This window comes from Leucoraja erinacea, chromosome 14 (genome assembly GCF_028641065.1).
Source record: "Leucoraja erinacea ecotype New England chromosome 14, Leri_hhj_1, whole genome shotgun sequence".
Classification (NCBI taxonomy): domain Eukaryota; kingdom Metazoa; phylum Chordata; class Chondrichthyes; order Rajiformes; family Rajidae; genus Leucoraja; species Leucoraja erinaceus.
In genome coordinates, this window is record NC_073390.1 from 8,055,102 (window position 1) to 8,063,262 (window position 8,161).

Below are 8,161 nucleotides of genomic sequence, written 5' to 3' on the forward strand. Positions count from 1 at the left end.
CGTACTGCGCATGTTGTTCCATTGTTTAAAAAGGGTTCTAAGAGTAAACCTAGCAATTATAGACCTGTTAGTTTGACTTCCATGGTGGGCAAATTAATGGAAAAGATACTTAGATATAAATATATATAAGCATCTGGATAAACAGGGTCTGATTAGGAACAGTCCGCATGGATTTGTGCCTGGAAGGTCATGTTTGACTAATCTTCTTGAATTTTCTGAAGAGGTTACTAGGGAAATTGACGAGGGTAAAGCAGTGGATGTTGTCTATATGGACTTTAGTAAGGCCTTTGACAAGGTTCCTCATGAAAGGTTGGTTAAGAAGGTTCAACTGTTGGGTATAAATGCAGGAGTAGCAAGATGGATTCAACAGTGGCTGAATGGGAGAAGCCAGAGGGTAATGATGGATGTCTGTTTGTCGGATGGAGGCAGGTGACTAGTGGGGTGCCACAGGGATCTGTGTTGGGTCCTTTGTTGTTTGTCATGTACATCAATGATCTGGATGAAGGTGTGGTAAATTGGATTAGTAAGTATGCAGATTATACCAAGATAGGAGGTGTTGTGGATAATGAAGAGGATTTCCAAAGTCTACAGAGTGATTTAGGCCATTTGGAAGAATGGGCTGAAAGATGGCAGATGGAGTTTAATGCTGATAAATGTGAGGTGCTACACCTTGGCAGGACAAATCAAAATAGGACGTACATGGTAAATGGTAGGGAATTGAAGAATACAGTTGAACAGAGGGATCTGGGAATAACTGTGCATAGTTCCTTGAAGGTGGAATCTCATATGGATCGGGTGGTAAAGAAAGCTTTTGGTATGCTAGTCTTTATAAATCAGAGCATTGAGTATAGAAGCTGGGATGTAATGTTAAAATTGTACAAGGCATTGGTGAGACCAAATCTGGAGTATGGTGTACAATTTTGGTCGCCCAATTATAGGAAGGATGTCAACAAAATAGAGAGAGTACAGAGGGGATTTACTAGAATGTTGCCTGGGTTTCAACAACTAAGTTACAGAGAAAGGTTGAATAAGTTAGGTCTTTATTCTCTGGAGCGCAGAAGGTTAAGGGGGGACTTGATAGAGGTCTTTAAAATGATGAGAGGGATAGACAGAGTTAATGTGGACAAGCTTTTCCCTTTGAGAATAGGGAAGATTCAAACAAGAGGACATGACTTCAGAATTAAGGGACAGAGGTTTAGGGGTAACATGAGGGGGAACTTCTTTACTCAGAGAGTGGTAGCAGTGTGGAATGAGCTTCCAGTGGAAGTGGTGGAGGCAGGTTCATTGGTATCATTTAAAAATAAATTGGATACGCATATGGATGAGATGGGAATGGAGGGTTATAGTATGAGTGCAGGCAGGTGGGACTAAGGGAAAAAAGTTGTTTGGCACGGACGTAGGGCCGAGATGGCCTGTTTCCGTGCTGTAATTGTTATATGGTTATATGGTTAAGTAAAAGCACAAAACAATCTCAGAAATAATTGAAAATAAGAAAGGAATTTAAATTGTAACAAAAAATACCTCTTTACCCGTCTTTTCCTTTCTAATCTCTGGGTTTGTGAGCCATTATTCAGGTCAGGAGAGTTCCTGTTCCAGTGTGAAGGAAGGTAACTGCTGATGCTGGTTTAAACAGAAAATAGACATAAAATGCTGGAGTAACTCAGAGTCTGAGAAGGGTCTCGACCTTATTCAAATTGAACAAATTACTTCAGAACCTGTAATGAAAATTAAATGTGTTAAGTGTAGTTTAATTATTTTAATTGCTCTAATTAGTCTTAACAAATAATGATTCAGTATATTTTGAGTATATTTTGCTTTGCTCATCAAAATATTTTGTGAATATTAACAAACAATGCATTCTCACCTGAAAAAAAATCAGAACAAGAGCAGAAAAACGGCAAAACAACAGGTTTATACGAAGATCCTTTTACTTCAAATCATTCCTCAACTGATTTTCATAATTCAGACTCAGGACTGGACTCAATTACAGACTCAAGCATTACAGAAGTAAAACCTCACTATTCATCAGATAGACCATCAGGCATTCACGCCATTATCCACTTTCTTATTCACTCCCTACACACTAGGGATAATTTACAGAGGGCAATTAACCTACACATGTCTTTGGGATATCAACGGTAGCCAGTGCACCCGGATAAACTCATGTGGTCACTGGGAGAACGTGTAAACTCCACAAAGACAGCATCCATAGGCAGGATCGAACCCAGATCACTGGCACTGTGAGGCAACAGCATTATCAACTGCACCACTGTGCCAGTGTTTTTCTAAATGTAACCAGTGGAATCTCTTGGGACCTCTTTTGTTTGTAAATAAATATAAAAAATGACTTGCAAATGTAGATGAAATGATTAGTAACTTTGCAAATGACATAAAAGTTGGTGAAGTTGTGGATAATAAGTAAAGGTTTCCGAGGATGTAGCAGGGTTTAAATCAATGGAGATTTGGCAAATGCAGTTCAAAGTGGACAAGTGAGAGATAATGCAGTTTGGGTCATCAAAAACAATTAGAAGCAAAGACACAGAGGGATTTGGGCGAGCAAGCCCAGAGATTACTTAAAATGGCAACACAGTGTATATGGTGGTAAAGAAGGCATATGACAGGCTTGCCTTCATCAGTCAGGGCATTGAGTATAAAAGTTGGGAAGTCATGTTGCTGCAGTTGTATAAAGTTGTGCTTGGTCCACATTTGAAATGTTCTGTGCACTTTTGGTCATCACACTATAGAAAGGACGTGGATGTGTTAGAGAGACTACAGAAGAAGTTCAGCGGGACATTGCTTACATTTAAGTTTATTAGCTATAAGTAGAGGTTTGACAAACTTAGATGGTTCTCTCATGTGTGTTGGAGGCTCAGGGACAGCCTGATAAAAGTATGCAAAATAACGAGAGGCGTAGTAACAGGCTCTTTCCCAGGATGGAAATGGCCAACACTAGAAGACATGGGTTTAAGGTGAGAGGGGAAATGTTTAGAGAGACATGGAGAGACAGATTATTTTTACAGAGAGAGTGGTCGGTGACGGGATTGCACTGTTAGGGAAGGTGGTAGAAACAGAAACAACAGCAATGCCCAATAGGCATTTAGATAGGCACATAGACAGGCAGGGAATAAAGGAATACACATCACGTACAGGTTTGTGGTGTTAATTAGATAGGCATTATGGTCAGCATAGACACGATGGGAGGAATGGCCTGTTCCTGTGCTGCACTGTTCCATGTTCTCCATCTTCTACTATTTTAGTTAATTCATTTAGTTTAGTGGTTTACAGAGCGGAAACAGGCCATTCAGCCCTTCGAGTCTGCGCCAAACAGTGATCCCCACACATGAACACTATCCTACACACACGAGGGACTATTTATATTTATACCAAGCCAATTAACCTACACACCTGTATGTCTTTGGAGTGTGGGAGGAAAACGAAGATCTCAGAGAAAACCCACGCAGATCACGGGGAGGACGTACAAACTCCATACAAACGGCACCTGTAGCCGGGATCGAACCCGGGTCTCTGGCCCTGTGATGCAACAACTCTACCGCAGCTCCACCCCTGACCCCATTATAAAATAACTTCTTTTGAAACAAAGATTTCTATGAATATTAACACAATGCACTCTTTCCAGAATCAACAGTAAACACAATGAAAAATCTATATGAAGGTTCCACTACTTCAAGCAGTGTGGCAACAGATTTTGATGACACATCCACAAAATCAATTCTACCAACAGAATCTAATGGATCAGGAGAACATTCAACGGTGACATTTCAAAGTCATTCAACAGGTATTGAAGCCATTGCGCTAATGTACTGTAACAGATTCTAACGTAATGGGCAGCACGGTGGCACAGCGGTAGAGTTGCTGCCTTACAGTGCATACAGCACCAGAGACCTGGGTTCGATCCTGACTACGGTTGCTGTCTGTATGGATTTTGTACGATCTTCCCGCGACCGCTGGGACTTAGATAGCGTTAGATAGAGCTCTAGGGGCTAGTGGAGTCAAGGGACATGGGGAGAAGGCAGGCACGGGTTATTGATAGGGGATGATCAGCCATAATCACAATGAATGGCGGTGCTGGCTTGAAGGGCCAAATGGCCTCCTCCTGCACCTATTTTCTATGTTTCTATGTTTCTATGATTTTCATCGAGGTCTTCTGTTTCTTCCCACACTTCAAAGGTGTACAGGTTTGTAGGTTAATTGGGTTGGTATGAATTGTAAATTGTCCCTAGTGTGCAAAGAGTAGTGTTAATGTGCGGGATCGCTGGTCGTGGCAGACTCGGTGGGCCGAAGGGCCTGTTTCCATGCTGCATCTCTAAACCAAACTAAAACTAAGATTCTCATTTAAGACTCACGACACAAAATCATTACTAATCTTTTGGAATGCGGAACTGATAGATGTCTGATTTTAAGCTCAAATTGAAATCAGAAATATGGTGAAATAAAGTACGCTAATTCACAGCACTGTGCAATTGCTGTGGTATTGAAGTCAAAATGCTGTCGGGGAGGATTTAAACTAATGTGGCAGGGGGATGGGTGCAAGAGCAGAGAGGCAGAGGGATGTAAAATGAGGGTAGAAGCAATAGGTAGCAAGGTGAAAAGTAAAAGTGGCAGGCAGACAAAGCCAGGGCAAAAATCAAAAAGGGCCACTTTTCAAAATAATTGTATAAGGGGTAAGAGTGTTATAAAAACAAGCCTGAAGGCTTTGTGCCTCAATGCAAGGAGCATTTGTAATAAGGTGGATGAGTTGAATGTGTAGATAGTTATTAATGAATATGATATAGTTGGGATCACGGAGACATGGCTCCAGGGTGACCGAGGCTGGGAGCTGAACATCCAGGGATATTCAATATTCAGGAGGGATAGACAGAAAGGAAAAGGAGGCGGGTAGCGTTGCTGGTTAAAGAGGAGATTAACGCAATAGAAAGGAAGGACATTAGCTTGGAGGATGTGGAATCGATATGGGTAGAGCTGCGAAACACTAAGTGGCAGAAAATGCATGTGGGAGTTGTGTACAGGCCACCTAACAGTAGTAGTGGAGTTGGGGATGGCATCAAACAGGAAATTAGAAATGCGTGCAGCAAAGGTAAAACAATTATAATGGGTGACTTCAATCTACATATAGATTGGGTGAATCAAATTGGCAGGGGTGCTGAGGAAGAGGATTTATTGGAATGCATGCGGGATAGTTTTCTAAACCAACGTGTAGAGGAACCAACGAGAGAGCAGGCTATTCTAGATTGGGTATTGAGTAATGAGGAAGTGTTAGTTAGCAGTCTTGTTGTGCGTGGCCCCTTAGGCAAGAGTGACCATAATATGGTTGAGTTCTTCATTAGGATGGAGAGTGACATTGTTAATTCAGAAACAAGTGGCCTGAACTTAAAGAAAGGTGACTTTGAGGGTATGAGACGTGAATTGGCCAAGATAGACTGGGAAATGATTCTTAAAGGGTTGACGGTGGATATGCAATGGAAGGCATTTAAAGACTGCATGGATGAACTATCTCACCAGGGACTAACTCTACTGAATGTTTTTCCTTCCATTATTTATTATGTAAAAGAACATGTGTGTTATGATTGTGTTTATAGTTTGTTTGGTTGTTTGTCTTTTTGCACAAAAGACCGCGAACATTGCCACTTTCATTTCACTGCACATCTCGTATGTGTATGTGACAAATAAACTTGACTTGACTTGACTTGACTACAACAATTGTTCATCCCAGTTTGGCAAAAGAATAAATCAGAGAAGGTAGTGCATCCGTGGATAACAAGGGAAATCAGGGATCGTATCAAAACAAAAGATGAAGCGTACAAATTAGCCAGAAAAAGCAGCCTACCAGAGGACTGGGAGAAATTCAGAGTCCAGCAGAGGAGGACAAAAGGCCTCTCCTTAATTAGGAAAGTGACAATAGATTATGAAAGAAAACTGGCAGGGAACATAAAAACTGACTGCAAAAGCTTTTATAAATATGTGAAGAGGAAAAGATTAGTTAAAACAAATGTAGGTCCCTTGCAGTCAGAAACAAGCGAATTGATCATGGGGAACAAGGACATGGCAGACCAATTGAATAACTACTTTGGTTCTGTCTTCACAAAGGAAGACATAAATAATCTGCCGGAAATAGCAAGGGACCGGGAGTTAAATGAGATGGAGGAACTGAGTGAAATCCAGGTTAGCCAGGAAGTGGTGTTAGGTAAATTGAATGGATTAAAGGCTGATAAATCCCCAGGGCCAGATAAGTTGCATCCCAGAGTACTTAAGGAAGTAGCCGCAGAAATAGTGGATGCATTAATGATAATTTTTCAAAACTCTTTAGATTCTGTAGTAGTTCCTGAGGACTGGAGGGTAGCTAATGTAACCCCACTTTTTAAAAAGGGAGGGAGAGAGAAAACAGGGAATTACAGACCAATTAGTCTAACATCGGTGGTGTGGAAAATTCTGGAGTCCGTTATTAAAGATGGGATAACAGCACATTTGGAAAGTGGTGAATTCATTGGACAAAGTCAGCATGGATTTATGAAAGGTAAATCATATCTGACGAATCTTATAGAATTTTTCGAGGATGTACCTAGTAGAGTGGATAAGGGAGAACCAGTGGATGTGTTATATCTGGACTTTCAGAAGGCTTTCGACAAGGTCCCACATAAGAGATTAGTATGCAAACTTAAAGCACACGGTATTGGGGGTTCAGTATTGATGTGGATAGAGAACTGGCTGGCAGACAGGAAGCAAAGAGTAGGAGTAAACGGGTCCTTATCACAATGGCAGGCAGTGACTAGTGGGGTACCTACCGCAAGGCTCAATGCTGGGACCCCAGCTATTTACAATATATATTAATGATCTGGATGAGGGAATTGAATGCAACATCTCGAAGTTTGCGGATAACACGAAGCCGGGGGGCAGTGTTAGCTGTGAGGAGGATGCTAGGAGGCTGCAAGGTGACTTGGATAGGTTGGGTGAGTGGGCAAATGCATGGCAGATGCAGTATAATGTGGATAAATGTGAGGTTATCAACTTTGGTGGCAAAAAAAGGAAAGTAGACTATTATCTGAATGGTGGCCGATTAGGAAATGGGGAAATGCAACGAGACCTGGGTGTCATGGTACACCAGTCATTGAAAGTAGGAATGCAGGTGCAGCAGGCAGTGAAGAAAGCAAATGGTATGTTAGCATTCATAGCAAAAGGATTTGAGTATAAGAGCAGGGAGGTTCTACTGCAGTTGTACAGGGTCTTTGTGAAACCACACCTGGAGTATTGCGTACAGTTTTGGTCTCCTAATCTGAGGAAATACATTCTTACCATAGAGGGAGTACAGAGAAGGTTCACCAGACTGATTCCTGGGATGTCAGTACTTTCATATGAAGAAAAACCGGATAGACTCGGCTTGTACACGCTAGAATTTCGAAGATTGAGGGGGGATCTTATAGAAACTTACAAAATTCTTAAGGGTTTTGACAGGCTAGATGCAGGAAGATTGTTCCCGATGTTGGGGAAGTCCACAACAAGGGGTCACAGTTTAAGGATAAGAGAGAAATCTTTTAGGACCGAGATGAGAAAATCATTTTGTACCCAGAGAGTGGTGAATCTGTGGAATTCTCTGCCACAGAAGGTAGTTGAGGCCAGTTCATTTGGCTATATTTAAGAGGGAGTTAGATGTGGCCCTTGTGGCTAAAGGGATCAGGGGGTATGGAGAGAAGGCAGGGATGGGATACTGAGTTGGATGATCAGCCATGATCATATCGAATGGCGGTGCAGGCTCGAAGAGCCAAATGGCCTACTCCTGCACCTATTTTCTATGTTTCTATTTTTCTAAAATGTTGTTTTCCGTTACAGCTTTGCAGACTATGACAGAAATGATGACAATGGCAACTTACCAACAAACGTCCCAGGAATTCACTCCTCCACCACCCACCAAGATTGAAGATTGGCAATCCACCAGCACAGAAGCAACTACCACAGCTTTGTGCCCTAACTTTACTCAGCAAGGTAATGTACTAGAAATGTAATTAGAATTGTTGGAACAGAAGTGAAAAGACCAGTCATTGTCATGAATGTTATTGCAACTACATGGCAATAGTAATCAAATCTGCCCATAGATGGCTTTGACAGGACAGATTACGTAACTCTCAGAGTTTTGGGTCGCTGCAGTGCT